We start from the raw sequence: 23,630 nt of genomic DNA, 5'->3' as shown, positions 1-23,630 counted from the left end.
TTTTTTTTTTTTTAGATTCCATATACATGTGTTAGCATACGGTATTTGTTTTTGTCTTTCTGACTTACTTCACTCTGTATGACAGACTCTAGGTCTATCCACCTCACTACAGATAACTCAATTTCATTCCTTTTTTATGGCTGAGTAATATTCCATTGTATATATGTGCCACATCTTCTTTAGCCATTCATCTATCGATGGATACTTGGGTTGCTTCCATGTCCTGGCTATTGTAAATAGTGTGCCGCAGTGAACATTGTGGTACATGACTCTTTACTTTTATGCATATTTTACTTCTTGGTTCTTAAGCATGTCTGCAACAGGCAAGGTTGCTAGAAAATAGCAATAGTTGATATTGAGAATTTTTTGAGAATTTCTGAGCTTATGTGTCAGTTACTTAATGTTATTGAGATTACTCTGAATGAGTAGTTGTAAATGAAAAAAGGCACAATATTCTCTGTAATCCTACTTGACTCCACTGTGCCAAGCATCTCTTGTCTTCTCTTCACCAGCACTCCTATCTCCTTTCTTCTGGCAATAACACCCTGCAATGAGGGAATTAATTAGCTCTGTCACATCTCATATGGTTGGAAGAAGGATGTTAACAATGAGACTCCGTGTGTGGCCACAAGGGTAAGCACAAGAGCTGATTCAAGCAATGATTCTATGGTATCTCCCTGGACAGGGGGGATGCATGGTGGACACATGAATCTACAGAGTCAGATAAGAACTCTACCTTAAGATCATATATGGGACTTCCCTCGTGGCACAGTGGTTAAGAATCCACCTGCCAATGCGAGGGACACGGGTTCAAGCCCTGGTCTGGGAAGATCCCACATGCTGCAGAGCAACTAAGCCCGTGTGCCACAACTATTGAGCCTGCATTCTAGAGCCTGCGAGCCACAACTACTGAGCCTGTACTCTAGAGCCCACAAGCCACAACTACTGAGCACATATGCCACAACTACTGAAGCCCACTCTCCTAGAGCCCGTGCTCCACACCAAAAGAAGCCATCGCAATGAGAAGCCAGGGCACCACAAGGAAGAGTAGCCCCCGCTCGCCGCAACTAGAGAAAGCCCACGCTCAGCAACGAAGACCCAGCGTAGCCAAAAATAAATAAATTTATTTTAAAAAAAGAGATCATCTACGGACCCGGAGAAAAACAGAATTTCTCTCCTAAATCATGAGCCATAAGCATATGAACTTATAATTACCTGAAGCCATTGCCTATATAACATACAGAACTAATTTGAGGACAAAGGAAAAAAAATTGGAAAGCCAAGTTGAAAAGCAGAATAACATGGTTCATTGACTTTAGCATTTGAGACCCAAGATCTAGCTATGCCTCGAACTGCATCATCCTTTGTTAGTTATCTACTGCTACATAACAATTTACCCGAAATCCTAGCAATTTAAAACAATAATGTGTTATTTCCCAAGTTCCTGAGAGTCAGGAATCTGGGAGTAGCTTAGCTGGGTGGTTCTAGGCCAGGGTCTCCCGTGCGGCTGTAGTCCAGGTACAAGTCAGGCTACAGTCATCTGCAGGTTTGTCTGAGGCTGGAGGATCCACTTCAAAGATGGCTGTTGGCTGAAGGCTTCAATTCATTGCCAAGTGGGTGTTTCCACAGGGCTGCCCTAGTGTCCTCACAACATGACTCCCCCAGAGTGAGTGACCCAAGAGTGAGAGCAAACAAAAAGTTACAACATCCAAAGCTACACTCTGTTCCGCCACTGTATTCTATTCATTAGATGTGAGCCACTATATCCAGCCTTCAGTCAAGGAGAGGGGAATTAGGTTCCATGCGCACAAAGCATTTGTGGATATTTGAAACTAACAACTACCCCTGGACTTCCAATTATATGACCCTACATTTCCTTTTTCTCTTGAACTAGATTGAATTGGATTTCTGTCACTTGCTCTTACCAGTTGGGGACTTCATCACACTTATTCCTTGTCTAGCTATGACCTTGATTCCATATTCTCATAAGTGGAGCTTTCTCCAGGTGATATGCCTCCTGACGTACATGTTTCTTACCTTGTTTTCTTGTACTTAAACCCCAATGCTGATAACTACCCAGAGGTCAGTTGCTCCAGGACTGAGGCCCTACTAACTCTACCCCGATTCCCAATGACTAGTACCCACCTGGAACTGCAAGGATCTGCTTGATTCCCAATAACAGCTACCCACCTGGAACTGCAAAGATCAGTGCTCCTGATGTTTTGCTTTGGAATTTCTTTGTGCTGCCTGCTTGCCTATTATCATTTTCTATGTTCTCACGCCGTACCTTTCTACCTATGTGGATTTCTTCTCGTCACTAACAATAAGGTCTGTGATTTCCCACTACCTTACTAGTGCCTACCTCTTCCTCGACCTTGCATGATTATTTTCAGATCATAGTCCTACGCTCTGGCCCATCTCTCTACAGTTAACCTTTCCATATCTGTTTGATTTATAAGATATATTATTCTACAATTCTTTTCATGAAAAAAATTGATATATCTTTACTTAACAAAACCTTGACTTAAGAACAAAGTGACAAACCACCTTGAAGTTATTGATAAAGTCCCACTGGGAAAGAGTTGCAATGCTAAACGTTGATATTAAGATCAAAACAAATAAATGGCTACATGACTTTTAAATTTAAAAGTCTCATGAATAGGAACCAGAATACAATACAAAAAGTGACATTAATCAAATGATGTTAAAGCTGGAAGCTCTAGACATTATTGTGTCTGATGTTTTCCAACCTGGGGCCAATGAATGTAGCAACAGCAATCATGAGATATGTTTTAATATTTTTAAAAAAGAGTGGAAATATTTGCTCACAAGGAGGATATCAGACTGACTAAAATACCAGTGTCTTTTATCTTGCACGAAATTGTATGAAATCTGTATAGTACTGTGTAGAACAAGAACAGAGTACTGATTCTCTATTAGTGATCATGTGTTTTGACTAGTTATATGTGATAGCTGCTTCACACTTGTTAACATAGTCATATGTAAGGAGATTTCAGGACCCAAACTGAACATATCTAGTGTACAATTGACCCTGGATTGGAAAACAGAGTAAGAACAACAGTTAATAATCGGTAACAGTTAACAATACTAAGGTATGTCTGCACTTGAACTTCATTTCTGAGATTGCACACCCTCAGAGCCAACAATCTATAATTATTAAGACACACACACAGTGGTGAAAATTTCTTAAATGTTCCATAGAGAGCAAAATCACCTCCAGTTGAGAATGACATTTTATCCACATGATAAAATCTAAACTTCCATACTTGAAATGTGAATTATGTCTCTAACTGCTACTGACTGCAGGTCTTCTAAGAAAGGCCCCAAAAAATCCTAGTTGGAACTCAGCCAAATGACTGGAATGACCAATAAGGAGGGAATAATCTACCTCTGGACTAAGAAAAATAGGTTGACAAGGAATTTATCAACACAGATTCAAACAACTCAATCTAAAGCTGCGATTAACAGGAAAAAGGGTAAAGCTGGTCAGTGCCTACATTCTGAAGGAAGCAGAAAAGTGGCTCTCAGACAGAGCCTACCTTATTAGGAAGCAATATAACGACGCTTCTCAGGATCACTCTTGGTCATCTTAGCTCAGCTCATGCTTTACATGTTTCCAGTTTCCTCAGACGCCCGTCCCGTTCCACACGTGCCCTAAGTTATCTCATCTACTTCAGTCATCTCAATAGCTACCTAGTGCTGATGAATTCCAATTTCAAATTTTCAGCTCAGATCTCTTCCCTGAGCCCCAAGTATACACCTTCAATTTCCAACGGGGCATTCCACTTGTAGATCCCACAGGTGGGTCACATCCACATACCTAAAACAACACTCAAGCCAGAGGTATTTTAGCCAAAGCTTTGGAGTAGGACTGTGGTAGGATCACAGTGGTATCCAGGCAGGAACAGATCAGTGGGACTACAAGCTCGTTATCCATGAACACCACAGTGTGTCTGTGACCTGCCTCCATGAGGTCACGGGTTCATTGTGTGGGGGGGGTTGGCCTGATGATAATGAACAGATATGGAATGGGCAGGACCATGTTCAGAAAGGTTCAAGTTTGCCATGGATGAAAAGGTTTCCATTCTATCTCTTTTAAAAAAAAAAATCAGGAAAGGGACCTAGAAGAAATTGTACATTTAAAAAAACTGTACATTTTGACATATTTGGTATCCTATTCCCAAACAATGGCTCCAGGAAGTTAATAACTTTGCATGCTGTGATGCCAAGTCCCGCTGAAATCAGACCACCCATCCTGACCCAAAGACAGTGTAGCCGTAGGCCTCTGATTTGATAACATGTATATCCTGCCAAGTGAGCTTTGTGTTCCCATTCTACTATCTCTTGGCCTTGGCACCTGGGCTATTGGAAGCTGTAATGAGGAACAGTGTGTCCTGACATGAACACAGCCTGAAGCAGGCTGTTCTAGATGAAGCAGCTCAGCAAGGCACAGTGACCATCAGAGAAAGTGTTGACACAGGGTTTTCTGAAAAACTGGCCCAAACAGTAACATAAGTCATTCCCAAGAAAGTTGGCTGCATGGTTTGCATTGGCTTCCCTAGCACTCCCACAATACTAAGGCTCTATCTCATTGCCAATGGAGCTGTGATGGCAAAATTCAAACCGATTGCCTTCTAAACAAAGCCTCCATGTAACTACTTAAGAGAACTGCCTAAGAGAATTATGATGCATTTTTCATTTATCTCCTTTAAGGTCTACATTTTCAAACCTAGTATAAGTAATGCTTAGGCAATGTTAAATACTTACAGCTTTTGGTGTGTTTCAGAACTCTTGTAGAACTGTACCAGGTAGAGTTTGGAAACCATTACTGCAGCTACTGCCTCATACTGGGTTGAGGGAATTGGCTCCCAGAAAAGTTAAATTACTTGACAAAGTCACCAAGCCAGCTAGTAGAAGTGATAAAATTAAGCATTGGTCCTTTGCCTCCCAGTCCACCTCATTTTCTAGCACACCTTGCATATGGAGTATGCGGTGTTGGTAGAACATCCGGGTAGAGACATCCAGGACTGAAATTTGAAAAGGAGGTGGAGTTTAGAGTTACCCACTCAGGAATTATTCACATTGAGAAAGGACAGAGGAAAAAGAGTTATGAGGAATAGAAGTCAGATTATAATTCCAATTAAACATATCATATCAAACCATGATCAAATCACTGAAAAGTTATTTCAGAAAACAGGGTCTGAAGTGAAGCAGTGAAGAATTTCATGGCATATAAACTCTTTCATCAGTTTCACATTTGTTCCATTCATTCACTCACCTGCTAGCACAATGTTAAGTGCTGGGGGATATGGAGATGAATAAAAACTTATGGTGTCGAGATAATCACAAGCTACTGAGAAAACAAATGAAAAATGAATTATTTGGCCAGAATAGAACTACTCCCTTAATATTTGCCATTTGTTATTAAAACTATAATCAATCTAGCAATTAATAAGAATTTATTATTGTTTAACACTATGCTAAGTATTCTAAATAATAATTTGGTCTTGATCACAGAGCTAACCAGCTAATCAACCAACCCTAATACCTGTCTTACAACTAGACTTTCTATGTAAGAGAATGCATTTAAACAAACGAGTTTGGCTTTCTGCTACCTGCATTCAAAACTACCTAAATAAATATACTACATTTCAACTATCAATAATAGGTAAGTAAAAGAAACTACTCCTACTTAGGAATGGGGAACCATGAATCATGCCACATATAAAATTATAGGAAAGCCAAATTTGCATGCTGTGTTCAGCTGTCTGAGGGCTCTCCATTCTGTATATGTTCACACATTTCATTATTTTTTTCACCCTATTTTTAGTGATATTCATCTGTACAGTATACAAATTTCCACTGCAATAAGCGAAGAACTGGCTAGAATTTTTATGGTGCTATCACTGAGCTTCACACTCCAAAATTTAGTTTTATTGTGCCCTGAAGCCTGGTTATTTTCCCGTTGTGCTGGTGATATCTCATCTGAGTACTTAATCTGTTCATTATTCAGTTAAACTGATTGGAGAGAAAACACTACATCACCGCTATTTTTATAGACTAGCTGCTATTTGAATTTTCAGTCCAGGTCATTACTAAGCAGTCACAGATTATAATGCTGAAGATTTGTGTTATGTGTAATGACCATGTATTTTAAAAGAGGCAGAATCTGTCCAAACAATCTAGTTTCATCCTAAAATTTGATATGCCCAGCTTTAGAACCAAGCAATAAATTTTGAAAAATGGGATGTTGTCTATAAGTTGAAATGAACACACAGCTAAAATATTAACATTTTTATGTTACTTGATGCTCCTATAAGTTTGAAATGGCTCTTCTATTTAAAAGGCAATTTTCTAGATGACTGGAAAATTACATTCACAGATGATGCCCCAATACCATTTTTTTTTTAGTTTTTTAAATTGTTTTATAGCAAGTCTATGAGTCAGCATGCACTGTATCACAGATAATTCAAATTCAGAAACCAAATCTCCTGGATTTAAAGAAACAAATGACTTAGAGAAAGACAAATATCATATGATATCACTTATATATGGAATCTTAAAAAAAATGATATAAATGAACTTATTTGTGAAACAGGAATAGACTCAGAGACACAGAAAACAAACTTACGGTTACCAAAGGGAAAAGATGGCGGGAGGGATAAATTAGGAGTTCGAGATTAACAGATACACACTATTCTATATAAAATAAACAGCAAGGACCTACTGTAGAGCCCAGGGAACTATATTCAATAACTTGTAATAACCTATAATGGAAAAGAATCTGAAAAAGAATCACTTTTCTGTACACCTGAAACTAATACAACATTGTAAGTCAATTCTACTCCAACAAAAAAGAAGCAAATGACTTAAAGCAAGTTGAAACTTCTTTAAATGACTCAGAGTGTGAGGATGAAAAACTTTTGCCTTCCCTCCATGTCTTTATTAAAGCATGATTATTCTTAAAAACCTGTTGTATTTTTGCCATTTTAAAACAGAGAAAATGCATAATTGTCCAACAGATAATCAGCTTGATCACCAGTGAGCAGCTACACATGAACAAAAGAGGTTAAATCAATGATTTCAGAAGATGAGACAGGTAAATGACCAAGAAACACATTCAGTTTCTTAGAACCAAACAAAGGTGATCTGGAGATTAGATTTCACTGGAGTGTTCTCAATAAACCTGCAGAATGAACTATAAAACTATCATATCTGGGAAATACAAAAACTAATGGTCCTCGTCCTCCAGAGGCTGGGGTTCATAATTCAAAAAATAAATAAGAGAAGAAATGAGAGGATGATAAACTTCCTTGAAATTAAAAAAAAAGGCACTTCAAAAGTAGCAGTTAAATTTCTTTTTTAAAAAAAGGGTTTTGGCAGCATGTTCTTCACAAAACAATCTGGAAGAATGAAAGTTCCAATTACGCACTGAGGTGTGTTTACCCAGAAGTAGGCTTGCTTTCCCTCTCTGAAGCAGGCCCTGTACCCAGCACTGGGGCCACTGTTTCCTAGAAGACAGTTCTATTTCATAGCACAAAAAACAATTATACACAACGTTTATTTTTCCACCTCAGCAACTTCTGTCCCTCTTTCTTCTTGAAAATGTCTTTAAGTCATTTCCCCTCCTTCTTTCTCTTTGCTCTGGAAAGGAGAAATATAACCAGAAAAGTAGCATAAACATTCCAAATAAAGTATTTCAGCCCTGGCAGGAATAAGATGGAACAAAATAAAGTACGTGACTGAAAAGTGTGACAACCTGACCAGGAAATGTTAGAGTCGTGAGCAACGCCATGAAGGAAAAGAAGAAAAAAGCAGCAGCGTTTGTGTTGACTGTTAAAGGAAGAGCCCCACAATGAGAACTCTGGATTTCCCAGTAGGGTTTTTAGAGTTATCACATGTTTTTTATCCTTTGGGCAACATAACCACAAGCAAAACTGTTGTTATTTTGCATTCCCTCTTACACATTTTTCACGACGGACAGTTTAGTAGCAAAAGAAAGGAAGAGAAAGGTCCATCATTAACAAGATAGTATGATTTACTGCAAAATTATTCCAAATTAGAGTTAATTGGCAAACCTTAGCCTGACAAATTGTGCCCACATTTAGTCCCCCCTCACCACTCCTCCCTCCAGCCTGTCCCAGGCAGGGGCCCTTCCATGCCACATATATACTTTATATGCTTCACCTGCTTTATATGCTTCCTGCCTGCAGGTCTTGGCTTATCCTATACCCCGATCCAGAATGCTGCGCCTCAAACTCCTGTTGAGCCACACTCTACAATTCCTTCAAGACTGGAAGCAAAACTTCTCCATCCTAAGCAGCCTTCTCCCACTAATCCCGCTTCACCAGGTAAATCTCCCTTCCTCTAAATGACATTATGTCTACAGCACATTCAGCACAGTGTCTGGCCTCAGTGAATTAGTTTTTATTATTATAACTTTGAATTCCTTCAGATGTTACATTGCCAATCTAGAATATCATAAAGGTCACCTCCAAATTAAATATTTCAAGCAATCAATTTTCTCCTTTATAGTTCTTGTCTTCCCTTTCTAAGTAAATGTAGAATGATCAAGTGATACTTGATGAATTGAGTTTGGGGGGCTTATTTTCATCTTCTAAATTTAAAATGCAAGTGTTTTATTTTTAAATTTTAAACAAATTCATGACTTCTTATAAATTCATTAAGTCAATTCTGTCAATAAGATAGCCAAATGGTTGATTTATGTTCCAGATCTACATGAATACAGAATACACAAAATTATAAAAATACGTCTGGTTGTGCTTATGGCTAAAGACTAAACGGAAAATGAGGGATAAATAAAGTCAAATGCTCTGAGGATGTCTACCCGCTCTACATCTCCACGGTTGAATCAGTTAAACGTTTAATGCAACTGCCATCCCGTAGTGAAGGACCTTCATAATTTGACTTTCCATCTAAATGAAAGATCGCCCTCCTTTCTAGTGAGTACAATTGTTTGCCTAAAGAGCTAATGATTTCTGATACACTTAACTTTCATTCTTTATCTTCTTTTTGAATTTCGAAAACCTAATTAATTTCTTTAACTTGATTCCATAGTAGACAACGTTATTTGAGGACAAAATGAGAAACACATTTAGAGGCCCTTTTCTTCTTTAAAAAGTTTTAATTTTTTTTCTCTTTCTCTTCCAAACTCTATTTTCCTGGAGGAAAGTGAACAACCTCTCAGAAATAATGATGAAGAAATAATGATGAAGAAACCATATCTTCCCATACCTTCTCAGACAAAAAAGGTCTGAGAAATTTCTGGACTCATTAGCAGATAATGGGAATAATATATAAAATCAGAGGGGTCTCTGAAGCTGTCCTATCCCAGGTGTCTCACTCAAAGTTTGGGTATGGTATGGTTCATTTATTAATAAAGCGATTACTCCATGGCTGAAATATCGATCTCATCTGTTGGACCTTTGCCTAGGATGAAAATTGTATCTTCCTGAACATCCTTCCTATCCATCTGCTTTATTCTCTCAGTCCCTATCTTGACAAATGACTATAACTTACAGAACAGATAACTTTCAGTAGATACCATCTAAGCTCCCATCTTATGCTTAACATTTTTTTATCAGTTGATGCCCTTTTCTTAAATAATCTACGTAGACAAACTAGGCTTTTCTTTCTCTTTCTCCCTGCCCCATGCCCTTTTCCCCACACATGAATTCTGACTGATACAAATAACTTCCTACTTATGTATAATTTCTGTATCAAATATCCTTACTCACAAAAAAAATTTTCCAAGAACTCTGAACTCAAATTATTACAAATAGCTGTGGAGAGTCAGGGACAGGCTCTAGTGAATTGAGGCTTATTCCAAAGTTCCTCTCTATCATCTTCCTGAAAAACTGACACCCCTAAGACAGAGCATAAATATAGTCTTAAAAAATAATCTTGGGCTTCCCTGGTGGCGCAGTGGTTGCGCGTCCGCCTGCCGATGTAGGCGAACTGGGTTCGCGTCTTACAACAGATTTCAACCTTCTAATTACCATTCATAACCCATGCAGGAGAACACTGCTGTATTCTTCTCCAATGGTCTGATTTCATAGAATCACAGAATCTTAGCACTTGGGGAGGGACCTTGAGTGAGGAATCTACTCCACCTTTGTCATCTCAGAAAAAGACTGTAATTCAGGTAAAGTCACTTCTCAGGGTCAAACAGCTAGTTAGTAGCAGATCTAGGACTAGAATTCAAGACTTCTGACTTCAGTCCAATGCTCTTTACACTATTTTGTTAAGTTAACAATATCCCATGCGAAGAAGGAGTTGAGTGAAATAAATTCTGCTTACAAATTCCTCTAAAACATAGCGTCATCCCTGGGAAAGAGGAACTTTATTTCACGTATAGTGAGTAGAAATCTGTGTCAGATGTTCTGTGTCAGAATTCTGAGAGTCAGAATGTCTATAAAATACCCAGGTCTCCAGCGTGCGTACACACACACACACACACACACTCACACACACTCATTCACTCTCTCTCATTTCTTCCTCTTCCTCTCCCCACCCCCCATACCTTTAACTTTGAGCCAGTTTCCCCATTTTCCATCAACAGAACTTATCACAGCCAGCAGCATTATCAAACTGCAAGAAACGTGTGTCTGAGAAAATGGTAGCTATGTTTTCTTTCGTATCTATGCCATTTTTAGAACATGACGCTCCTCAGACATCAGGCATCCTAGAGGATGCCATCAAGGCAACCCAAGCTTCTTTTGTCAACCCCTAGAGAGATCCAGAAGGAAAAAGAAAACATCTTTCACCCTCTTCCCCTGCCTCACATAGAAGTCCTAATCCCTTCGCACTGCTCCTAATCCCATCACACTGCAGTATGAGAGGAGAAAGAAGCAAGTTTATTAAGAGGCCCAAATCAGCAGTTAAGCTTTCCTATCATATATTTTTCATACTATACACTATATATGAGGGGTTTTGTCCTGACATTTCATTTGTGACGTGAGCATCATCTAGAAAATCTATACATATGGGAAAGGCTCTTTTGCATCCCCTGGAAAGCCAAGTGAGGAATTCTAATATTTCCAGCTTTATTTTAGCAGAAGCACTGAGACAGAAAGGAAAAGCCTTGGGGTGGAAACAAGAGTCCCCCCAGCCATTCATAACTGTGTGGCTTTGACCTGTCCCCTCTGAGTCACTACTAGATTTGAGGCCTGCCATCCACAAGCCCTCCTGAAGGAGTATGCCTACCCACAGCCCCTGTGATATAAATGACCACATTTGTACCATGTGACCCAGTGACCCACAGTCAATTGGATCAGTATTTGTGCCTTCAAAAATATGGTGATCCATCCATAGACTGGGCTTCAGTCTTTGACCTGGTGGGAAAAGATGATGTGAACCATTAAAATTCCATTCTTCAGAATTCAGCACTGGGAAATCCAGAGTTGAGGCAGCTGGTAACAGGGGCAGGAGATAAAAAGGGTATCAGGACATGTCATGTGGCAGAAAGGAGCCAGAGAGAACACAGCAAGATGATGCCATATGTAAGCTGATGTTTTCAGGAAGCAGAAACTACAAGGAAGCAGTGAAAGTGAAAGTCACCTGGTTGATGGAAGAGAAGAAAGGCGACATACAGACAGGGAGAGCCTGAGACTCACTCCATCTTTATCTACCTTCTTCCTTCCAGGTAAGCCTTCTGGTTAACGCCTCAGTTCACCCCTCCCACTTTGCTTCCCTTGCTCTGTTTACTTTCCCAAACAGAGCTCACTTGGCATGGCTTTAGATCCGCCTCAATCGTGAGCAGTGCTTGTGCTGGGCCCCAGGCTCTGAGAGCCATTTGACTTTCCAGATAATTGTCAAAGGGCTAGACTGAAATGTGAGGTTTGATCTAGAGTGATGCAAATCATGGAAAGTGAGAGACAAACACTGTGAACTTTATAGGTTGAATACAATTTTGGCATTACCACGATTTTTGAAAACCATTTTGCAGAGCTGAAATAGTTTTTCATGTATATAGATAGCACTTTTACAAGTGTCCTTACTAGCCCTTTCCCAGCTGAATCATTCTCACTGTGTAACTTTTCCTCTTAAATCTGTTTTGAATTCTAATTATGGTCATTCTCCAAGTTCAATTCTAGACCTTGGAATTTGATAGAAATCAGCCTAATCTTTTGCTTCATGCTATATGCTCTTTAATGATAAATTGAGAGAACAGATAGAGAAATCTCAGGTCTCTTTTAGCTCTAATATGTACAAGCTAAGATGTACTAATCGTTAGCTTGATGACTGGAAACAAATAAAATAGAAAAAAGAGACATTTTGTTTTAGTATCTGTGTTCTAAAGGAGAGTTTTGGTAGAAACTTCATTTTGGAGCAGGAGCTTAGGGAGAAACTTGAGGATTTTTAATTATCTTTACAGAATATGTTAAATATGAATAAAATAAATAGTATTTATCCAGAAAAAATGTAAGTGGAAAGGAGTTCTAAGGGCCTAAGATATGGCCTTACTTACCCTAACATCTTATAAATATGGTCTCTAAAATCTGCCACCCCTTCCCATTGGTATACTCAACAATTCTGGATGAGCTCAACGATGAGGAAGATCAAGACTTACTGTTTTGGATTTTAGATCAGGAAGCAAAATTTCCCGAGTACTTTAAGGGATTAATAAGCTGTTTAAACATGCCAACTAATCAGGTGAATCCATCAAACTGATCAAACCCAGTGAACATGTAGCTATGTTGAAATATTCCCTGTTACAGGCTAAAAATCATCAAAAACAAAAGAAAAAAATAACCCACAAATATATGTGAAGCCTTTTTAAGGGCTTTTTTACCTTGTATGTATATCTCCAGGCTTATCGTCTACTCAAATGTTGAAGAGCTTAGAATGGGAATGTGCCTTCACATGAGTGATTGATGTCTGCTCACTCCAGCCAGCGGACGTGCATGGAGAGAAATTCTGTGTAGGCTGAGGCTAAGCATTCAGACAACTGCAGAATTGGGCCTGAGCACCCTGATGAAGTGGGACAGAAAGCCCAGTTGTAAACGGGTCACAAAAAAGATGAAAGTCACATAATTTTTAATGGCAGTGACTAGTTCTCAGAGTCCAAAACAGAGCATCTGAAGAAGAGCAAAAACTTCCACTTATGTTCAAAGCTTATGAAAATAAAATCTTTTTCTTTTTTTATCTTATCTTTTTTTCCTTATACTTAAGGAAAAGTATGTCGCAACTCCACCTCTATATTCCAGAACAGGTCAGACCACCTCTAAGTGAAAAGAGGAATTGGCAACACAGAGGAGACATATTTCAGAAAATTTAAGTATATAAATGTCTAATCAAATTAGGCTTGTACTTCCCCCTTCACTGAACCATAATTCAATAACTCTCATTGAATGAGAGGTTCATTATGCAAAACCACTAGAAAGCACGGGTCTCTACATCTCTGCCAAATGCTGAGTGCAAAAATGGCCATAATGTCGTTCTAGTAAGAAAACACTATATCCTGAGGACAGGAACTGGAGCGCATATAAAATTTTAATATGTTCATTTTGCTTAATACAGTACTATCTTGAGAGAACACAATAAATAACACTTGGAAGTGACACTGTTCTGTGCCAAGTTAACCAGAACGAAATAGCTAATGCTTAGCTATAAAGCATTAGTCTTCCAAATAAGTCTCTGGCTGCACAGTTTTCAGTATACTTTGCTTATGCCTGTTTTTGTTGCCTTTGGTTGCGTATTTTATGTCTGCTTCTTTTTTGTATTACCATACGTATAATCCTTCAAAATTAAGCACTGGTCTCATTGCAAATTGTTCAATGTATTCTTCACATTTATCAAAATAATTAATGGGATAAGGTGAGTCACTACAGATTTTCTTGTTCACACAAACACAAATGACTTAGGGAATTAATGTTTAAGCATTCCTATACAACCAGTAAGTTAGCTGAGCCATTTCCCAGGAGTTTAGAGACACTCTGAAAAACTTAAACCTTCTAACGACCTACAAAATGAACTCATTAACTTTATGAAATTGCAATAAAGCCCACTAATGTTCCTTAAACATAGCATTTACTCCAATCACTGCTGTTGGTAAATGCTGGTCAAACAATGCCTACATGGCAGAAGGGCTGAAAATCTTTACTTCTAACAAACATCAAAAGAGTCCCTTTGGAATACATAATTCCAAACCCAAAACATTTTATTTTCCTGTTAGAGTGATATCCACTTAAAGGAACGTAAGCTTAGTACAGTCAATGTAACTCCTTTCTCCAAGTTATAAAGAAAAACCAGGTCCAAATCTCTGTCGTCATTCTCCTGCAACCACCTGATTTGAGTTGAGCAATAGCCAAGGATGCTGCAAGGGCCACACCCTGAGCTATTCCTGGAACATCACAGAATAAGAACAGCTCCAAGTGGTAGAGACTCACAACCGCCTTGCTGCATGGAGCCCTCTCCAATAACCCCAGCACGGGGTCTTCCAGACTGCTGAAGAATTCCAGGGATGACACGCTCACTGGCCTTTTATGCTATCACTGGGCAACTCCAACTTGGGGAAAGGTTTTCTATATGTGCTTGCTATCTTAGACCTTGCAAAGGATCTTTTCTATCTACGCATGACATTGCCAGGGACGTGGCAAAAGCCTCCTACTAGCCTCTGGTTCTTCCTGTATTTTCCACTCCCACTTACGTCGTCTGGGTCAGGGTGCCATGCTCCTGCCTTTCCTGGTTCTCTGAAACCCAGGCTCAGCTCACAGCTCCCGATTTTCACTTCAGCCCCAGATTGCGCTGACAATTATTTAGACATGCTTCTCCCACACTCCTTAGCATGTTCACAGAAACATAATTTGTAACTTGCTCTCTGGCTCCACAAAGCTATAAACTATATGCAAGAGAGTCTCCCACCTTCTACCAGCTTCCCCTCCTTGTGCCCTGAGTAGCTCTCCCACCAAAGAGCCAGAATCAGATCATGAAGAGCTGAACCGTCCTGAAACTTCTACTCACACAGCCCCATTCTGTACCCTGAAGTCAAACAGAACAAATAAGATGTGGTTATAAAAAGGTAGTTCAGAGTTTACCAGAACAGGAACTGGGGGCTTCTTGGGGCAACACAAGCTGGAGTTCAGAGCCCGCCCATATCAAGACCAGAGGCCCAGGCAGGAGAAAGGATGAGGCCAGATCCCAAGGCAGTTCTGCTCCCCTGTTGAGGGCACACCTCTTGGCCTTGGTCCTGAGCCATCGCCTCCAGCCTGCTTTGGAATATGCTCCCTCAGTAAGTCCCCCTTTCCTCTCTCTGCCTCTCTTTAACAATCATGCTTGACCCATCTCTCCTTCAGACCTCACAAAGGTTCCACCAGCCAGACATGCCAACTTCCTAAGTGTATATTTTAATCTTTTCCTCTCCAACTCTGCCACTACTGCCTTCATCCAGCCCCGCATCACTTCACACTTCCCTTCCTGTCTCTGGCTTGTTAGCCTCAAAACCATGTAGCCAAAGAGAGTTTTCCATAATGCAAAATTGCCCGTGTCCTTTCCCACTCATCCCTTTCAGTGTTTTCCACGGTCTTAAACAGAGAGTCCAAGCTTTTCGGCATCATAGACACAGATCTGGCCTCTGGAAACTTTGTCCACCTCCCAGGTCATCATTTCCTTTCACTCCCTGTTGCAGGAAAAAAAAAAACGTTGTTTATTGCACCCTGAAGATGCCAAGCTGGGTGCTTTCCTCCACACCTTTGTTCTTGCTATCCTCTCTGCCTACAGTACCCTGCACCTACCTCCCCATTCCTGACTTGAATATTTCTTCTTCATTCTCCAGAACGCCACTTGAACATCACCTACTCCAAGGAGTCTTTTCTAAATCTCTTAACACTAAAGAAGGCTGTGGACTCTTTATACCCAGGGCCTCTCCCTAACAGTGTCGTATTGACTGTGACTGTCTACTTAGGTACCTACGAGCCTCTTGAGGTCAAGGCATGTCTTATCTCTCTGAATAGGTGGCACCTGGTGCAGAGCCTGGCACACAGCAGCAACATGTAAAATGTTTATTAAATAAATAGCTGAACAAAAATTTTAAAGATAAGACATACCAAGCAAACACATGAGAATAAATGGTTTTACAATCAAGGGCAAAACAGAAAGTTTCCAGGTAAGTGCTATAATGATTGAGTTGATGGTGCTATATGAACATGAAACCCTTATGGGAATGGTTTAGCAAACTTGTAGTCAATAGTTTGGAGTCAATTAGAGAATAGAAGGTGGCTTGTACTGAATGGAGCGTGTGTTACCTTTAGGTCAGAGTACTAATAGAACTTAGACCCCATAAAAATGCAAACTATACTGAGGGATCACCACTCTCTAAGCACAGAAATTAATGAACAAGAGTGAATCAGGTGACCATAAAGTGACCATAAAGTAACACTGTCTTCACATGACTTATCAAGTAAGTCTTCATTCAACCACAAGCAAGCAAGAGCCTCTAGGGAAAAAAAGAAAAAAAACAGACCTCTATCAGCCCCTTAGTAGAAAAAGAATACCTTCCAGACCAAGACTACAACCCAGGAGAGCCAGAGCCTCTGAGAAAACAGAGGGCGCTGAGCTCCTTGTAGGCCCACGAACTGTGCCCTTGGATTCCAACCTTGACCACATAACTAGAGTGGTTTTGGTACTGGGACAAGTACTGTGATTGTGGTTTCTGCATTCACCGTGTTTATCTACTTGGCTCAGGAAAGACAGGCAGAGACAACATATTAGAGAAGAAGATATGAGAGAAAAGAAAATGAATCTGCAACTGAACAATACGGTTATCAATAAACTAGCAACCTAAGAAAAACATGAATTCTATCCTTTCCTTTTCTTTCCTCTCTCTCTCTCTTTTTTCACCTCTCCCCCACCCCTCTCTCTTTTTCTTTAATCTTTCTGTCTTTATTTTTTTCATTGCTCTTGCACTTTTCTTCTCTTTCAAGATAAGGAGAGACTGAAAGGGGAAAAGTATGAGATTCTGTGGATTTAGGAGTTATAGGTTCAATGTCTAAATCTTGGAAATTTTTTCTGGCACATATACCCACACATGTACTCATAACCTCCAGTTATTTCAACAACCATTGCTTTTAAATGTCTAGAGTTCTGCCTCTAAATCATCGTTCATACCATAGGAGCCTCAATAGCTACCTTCAAAACACAAACATGGACAATTACTATATGTATGTTCTATAGTGGGTTGAATGGTACCCCTACTCCTGAAAAGGTATGTCTACCCAGAACCTGTGAATGTGACCTTATTTGGAAAAAGGGTCTTTGCAGATGTAATTTAGTTAAGGATCTTGAGAAGAGATCATTTTGGTCACCCTAGTTGACACTAAATCCAATGACAAGTTGTGATGCGAGAGATAGGGATTGGAGTGATGTATCTACAAGCCAAGGACTGCCCATAGCCATCAGAAGATGGGAGAGGGGCATGGAATGGACTCCCCCTCAGAGCCTCCGGAAGGAACCAACCCTGCTGGCACCTTCATTTTGGACTTCCAGCCTTCAGACCTGTGAGAGAATAAATTTGTTGTTCTGAGTCACCTGATTTATGCAAATTTGTTACAGCAGTCACAGGAAACTAGTACATGCAATAATTACAAAGTCATCTCTGTACCACCTGCTTTACAAGCAAGCATTCTAGTGTTTTTGTGGATGGAGGGGAATTCTTCCTTAAATGTTCCTGAAGGTCCTTTTATTTCTCCTGGGGATCTGAGAACAAGTTCTTTTTGTTATTCATCTGCTGTCTCTTGTTGCCGTCTTCCAGGTCTAAATGATGCCATCCCTTGGCCTGACATCTCTGCCCTAGGAAGTGAGAACTCCAGTTCCATTGTAGATACCACTGCTGTCAGTATCAGAAGATGTAACACCGAGAATAATTTACAACTGCTAGCAGATGTGGCTCATTTCATTGTCCACATGCCCTACATTGCACAAGTCCAAGGCGAGGGCACTATTTACCTTTTTTTCCACATGAAAGGTAACCCCTGAGAGCAGTGTAACACAGTGAAGGGTCCTTCTCATGGGGCCCCCTACAGAACCAGCTCCCTTACCTAGCTCCACCTGTCAGGTCCCAACTTCATTCCAACTGCTTGGAGTGAGTTTAAGCAGCCTCATTACAGTCCAGAAACAAAACAGCCATGAGGACCAAAAAAGAAAAGCTCCCCCTGGAGCCAATCTAAAGCTCACCTTCTCAGGACCAGCCTCTTGTGGCTAACCGTGAAGACATCTTCACCTTTCTGAGATAACCTCACCTGCAACCCACTGTAACCTCACCTTGTGGCCCCCAAAGCCAATGACATCAAAATTCAGCTGCTCAACACCTCTTCATTCCTCACAGCCGGGTTATTCAGTCCTGCAGTCACTCACTTAAGACTATAGTGGCTATCTCCATGATGGTCATCCTTAATTCCTCTCCTTCCTGAACATGCATGTTAATCTCACATTCAGAGGTGGAAAACATTCCTTCACCCCCTTCAGTCTTGTCTGGTCTTTTTTATTTGGTGCAGGAGGGGTATAGTTGTTTTACAATGTTGTTTTACTTTCTACTGTACAGCCTAGTGAAGCAGAGTTCCCTGTGCTATACAGCAGGTTCTCATTAGTTATCTATTTTATACATATCAGTGTATACATGTCAATCCCAATCTCCCAATTCATTCCACCCTCCCCTCCCCCCTTGGTGTCCATACGTTTGTTCTCTACATCTGTGGCTCTAGTTCTGCCTTGCAAACCAGTTCGTCTGTACCATTTTGGTCTGGTCTTTGATGCTCTGGCAAACAAGAACTGAAGAAGTGACCCTGTGCCCAGCTCCAGGCCTAACTGTGACGAAGGCTGACAGAGCTCACTTTAGTATCTGCCACCTGAGCAGCCATGGAGAAGTCCAGCTAAAAGGAAGTCCAGGTTGAGCTTCGTCTGATCTGGTCCCATTTCTTTCTATGATGGCTCCTACAGGTGGGGGGAAGAGTAGGTTTGGCCGTCTCTCCTGCTACCTATTTTACCTCAGCTTTTGGGCTTTTGTTAGCATTCAAACAAGATACATACATACCTATACACCCTTCCATTAGAATAAGCAATAATTTACCCCCATAGCAATATCTAAATCCATACTTAGGATTATAAAAAAGCATTTCTTAGAAACAAAACCCACCCAAATGTACCTCTGATTCAACTGTACAAAACAATTGCTATCACTAAACCATCTAAAACACTTGCAGTCAAATTAATAGTTTCTTCTCTGTTTTCCCCAAGTGGACACTTACTTTTGCATTTGCATTTAGTTAAAGACTCTATTTAGTTAGTTTTCTCCAAACAAATATAGAAGTCTACCCAAAAAGAGTAGTCACATTTCTACCTCTTTTAAGACTAACACTTTATGCAGCTTAGAAATGACAATTATTTCCTTTTCTACCACTTCCATCAAGGTTTTAAAAGCTTTGGGAATTATAGCTAGGGCACCATGTTATACTTCTATGCCTGTAAGCTCAAGTTTTATTCTAAGAAACATTCAAAAAGATGTGAGCCAGCATTATATTGCTCTCAACCCTTGATTATCTCTAGAAAATGTTAATGTACATTAAGAAAGGGAAGGAAAAAGCAGAGATAGGGAGCAGATATGAAAAAGGCTGTCTCGGAGGGGTTTAAGCCATTTCAGAAGGAGAAAAGCTGACATGAAGACGTGAAATTCCATTTCCATTCTATTTCTTTCTCCTCATATTCTTCCTGGCAATTACATGTACTTCACGAAAACAGCATCAAGACCAGAATACAGCTCAGGGGCAGTCTTAGGCTTAAAGTGTTCCTAATGAATTTCAAAATTTCCAAATATTTGAAATATAATTGAAAATATTCCACTCCATGAGAGTCAATCCAAAACTGGTCCTTCCGGTATCCACCAAGGGATGGTATCTGCATTGTCGTCTCGCTGTCACCACCATTACTGTCTGTAGGAAAAGCTGAGTTCACTGCTTATGCTGCAGAAATAATGCTCAATTTATCCAAGTTACATGTATACAATAAGGACAATAACAACTGTTTATAACTTAGCAGAAACAAAAAAAAGGTTATTCTGAATGTCTTGTTAGCAAATTATTTTTTAAGGGTAAATACAAGCTTGTCTCAAATACAGAGTCTATATTTATTGTTAATGCTTGACCAAAAATAGACACTTTTAAAAGAAGTAACAAAAGCTCAAATAAGCATCTGTTTTACAATCCAATATGTAATTATAGATAAAAATGTCCAAAATTAGTAATGCAGTTAGACTATAGGCCTTTAAAATCCCAAAAATGTACCATTAAACCAAACAATAAAGAAGAAAATCAATGTCTCTACAAGAAAAAAGTTAATGAAGCCTTCAAAACCTAAAGGCGCTATGGTTTAAAAAGATTTATTATTATTTATTTCTCTTTAAAAGTACAAAATTAAAATATTTCCCCTTTCTGTAGGCTTTTAACTGTCTGAAAGTTGTGACTTCATAAAATATTAGATTTACAAAAAGGAGATTCTAGGAATTCCTGAGAATAGGGACAATATTTAAAGTCAACAATGGATTAGTAGCTGAAATATCAATATATCAAGACCTAGGGGAAAAAAAACAAGAAAAATATGTGAAATCTAATAGAAAAATAGCAAAGTACACCAGCCTATTCATGTAAACATATTAATTATAGCTATGCTAAAGCCCTTGTCTATCAAGGTGATCTGTATCACCTGTGGCTCTGTTTCTATGGTCTACTACTTAATTCATTCTCTCTCTCTCTCTCTCTCTCTCTCTCTCTTTCTCCCTCTCTCCTCCCTCTCTCTCTTTTTATCATTTGTTCAAGATTCATGTATGCATAGTAAATTGACTGAATGCCAGATGTTGTACATGATGTTATCTTCTTCTGGAAAGGGTTAGCCCTTTTCTTTGCTAGGAAGATAAAATAGAGGTGGTCACCTTAATCCATTCATGGACTGAGCAGTGTCATGGATGAGTTACAGTTCCAGCAAGGCTCTGTCTACCACTGTATTCCTCTCCTCCAAAGATAAGTGCACAAGGGCTTCCAAATAAAACCTTGGGTGTTCACCAGGTCCTCTTCCCCTGGTGTGTCTGGTAGTCTAATCCTTGTCTTCTCAGCCCACAGACCTGTTGAAAATTCCACTCTATCTTTGGAGCTGTCCTGCTTGGCTTCTTAGCCTACCACCTGTTTAGCATCAGTATTCAACAAATGTCTTGAGGGAAAACAGGTAGTGTGTTAGGTTCAGTTCTCCACTCCTCCCCTCTCAAAAGGATTCTGACCTCCCAGGGTTTTAAGTTTTGCCTTTCAAACCCCACTAGACTGGCAGAAACTCTGCGGGTTTCTCTTCCTCTTAGTAACAGTTCTTTTCCCAGCTCTGCAACATCTTCCCCACATCTGGAATTGGCAAATGCCCAAGGAAACATTCATTCACCTCCCCTTTTCCTGGGATTTTGTCCCCATAAGTATTGACTACCTCAAAAGATCTCCAATGCCTTTAGACGTGTTTTTTATTTTTTTTTTAATCTAGCTTTTCTAAACCCCTTAAGCTTTGGTGGGGGCATTGGTCTGCTGTAAGCATTCAATCATACCTGGAGGCAAAAGCTCAAGGTACTTGAATAACACATAGAAGAGGAAATCTGGCATATTCATAGCAAGACGAAATGCCCTGTGATCCAGTGATCCCACTTCTTCTGCAGGTGTGCTAGTCACAGAATCATTTGGGGCAGGGACCTAGAGGCATCTTCGGTTACTATCACTAGGTCAGTGGATAAGTAAACACGATAGACGCACACTATAGGGTGCTATGAGGCAGGGAGGAATAAAGAGCTAGATGCCAATACAGGTGACCTTGGACGGCGCAGGGGTTAATCCATGCATAACTTATATTCAGCCCTCTGTATCTGCGGTTCCTCCACATCCACAGATTTGACCAATCACAGACCTTGTAGTACTGTAGTATTTAATATTGAAAAATATCTGCGTATAAGTGGATCCTTGCAGTTCACAGTCACGTTCTTCAAGGGTCAACTGCATAGCCCACTGGATACACCACAAAAGTACAGAAACAAAACAAAATATACTGCCTAAAGTGAAATCAAGCACACAGATACACAAACACACACACAACATTACATATTAGAAGAATACATTCATCCTTGAGAACACAAACACATTAGAACAAGTGCTTATGGGAGTGGCTATCGGGGAGAAAGGGGAAAAATACAGAAAAATAATGAGCAAACACTTTTAGAGCTGTTGCTATGTACCTGGCATTGTTCTAAACAGTTTATAATGACTTAAATTCTGTCAACAGTGCAGGGAGACAAATGCTATTATTATCTGTATAGTTGAGGAAACTGAGGTACAGAGTGGTTAAGCAACTTGCTCAAGGTCACACAGAGAGTAAGTGGTAGAGCCAGAGTTGAAACCTGAGAAATCTGGAATGAGAGGCTATACTGTGCCGTCTCTCCTGGGAGGTTTCAGATCAACAGCAGTACGAATGTTGAGGAATGTGGTGACTTCAACGTTCTGCCCCAGAGGTCCAAAAATTAATCAACCGATTACTTTATATATTACCAGATGAGAACATTTGGGTAAGACTGACTGCATCAAAGGCTTCCATTTCTTTCCACCAGAAGTTCATCTTTCATGAAAAGTATTTTCCTCATTTCCCTTCAGCAAAGAGTCTAAACCATTTGAGGTGTTGAACAAATCTCAAAGAGAGTTGAACAGTGGTTATAATCTCAACAGAAGCATATGGTTTATGTTTTATGCTTCTTTTACTTAGAATCAATGACATGATCTTTGGTTGTGTCAAGCCCCACAGTTCCCCTCAGGGAACGGATCTCACAAGAACAAAAACAAAAGACACTGTGGAATGTCCAGGAAAAGATCAGGAAATTGAAGGTAGAGAGGAGTCCAGATAACTGGGCTTATGGTGGATCCAATACCACATTGATTTGGGTCCTAGGAGAGATCCTAAAAATACTTCTTAAGGTAGAAACTTAAAAAGACATGTTAATGAAAATAATTCTGGAGTTCCCGGCCTTGAGAACACTGAAATCAGTAAATGGAATGGTAGACAAGGTAAAGAAGGAGGAGGAGACAGTAATCGCCATTTAGAAGAAGAATCTGCCTATTGACTAATCGAAGTAGTGCTCTGAGAAATGGATGCAAGAACAAGCGTGAGGGAATGGGGGGCAAAGAGGGGAGTGAGGAGAGACAGAATGAAGACGAAAGGGAGGAAGGGGGTAGAGAGTGAAAAATGGGGAACAAAGGGGGAGAAGGAAGAGAAGAGGGGAAAGGGGGTGAGAAGAGAAGAGGGAGAAAAGGGAGGGGGAATTAAGATGCGGGAGCAGGGGAACAAACTACCATTCTGTTTCATAAAAATAACTTTGCCCTTTACAAAGTGTCTTTCAAGTCTATTCCTCCAGTAAATCCTACCGAAGTGAAAATCAGTTGCTTTTACTCTTCCCTCCACCCCCTACCACACACACATACACACACACACACACACACACACACACACACACACACTTACCTTCTTTTCTTCACTGTATTGACAGTCAGAACTTATGTATAGATTTAAAGAAAATGGTACCAGATGTA

This window comes from Physeter macrocephalus, chromosome 8, assembly GCF_002837175.3.
Source record: "Physeter macrocephalus isolate SW-GA chromosome 8, ASM283717v5, whole genome shotgun sequence".
NCBI classification, from domain to species: Eukaryota; Metazoa; Chordata; class Mammalia; order Artiodactyla; family Physeteridae; genus Physeter; species Physeter macrocephalus.
This window is presented reverse-complemented; position numbering follows the sequence as displayed.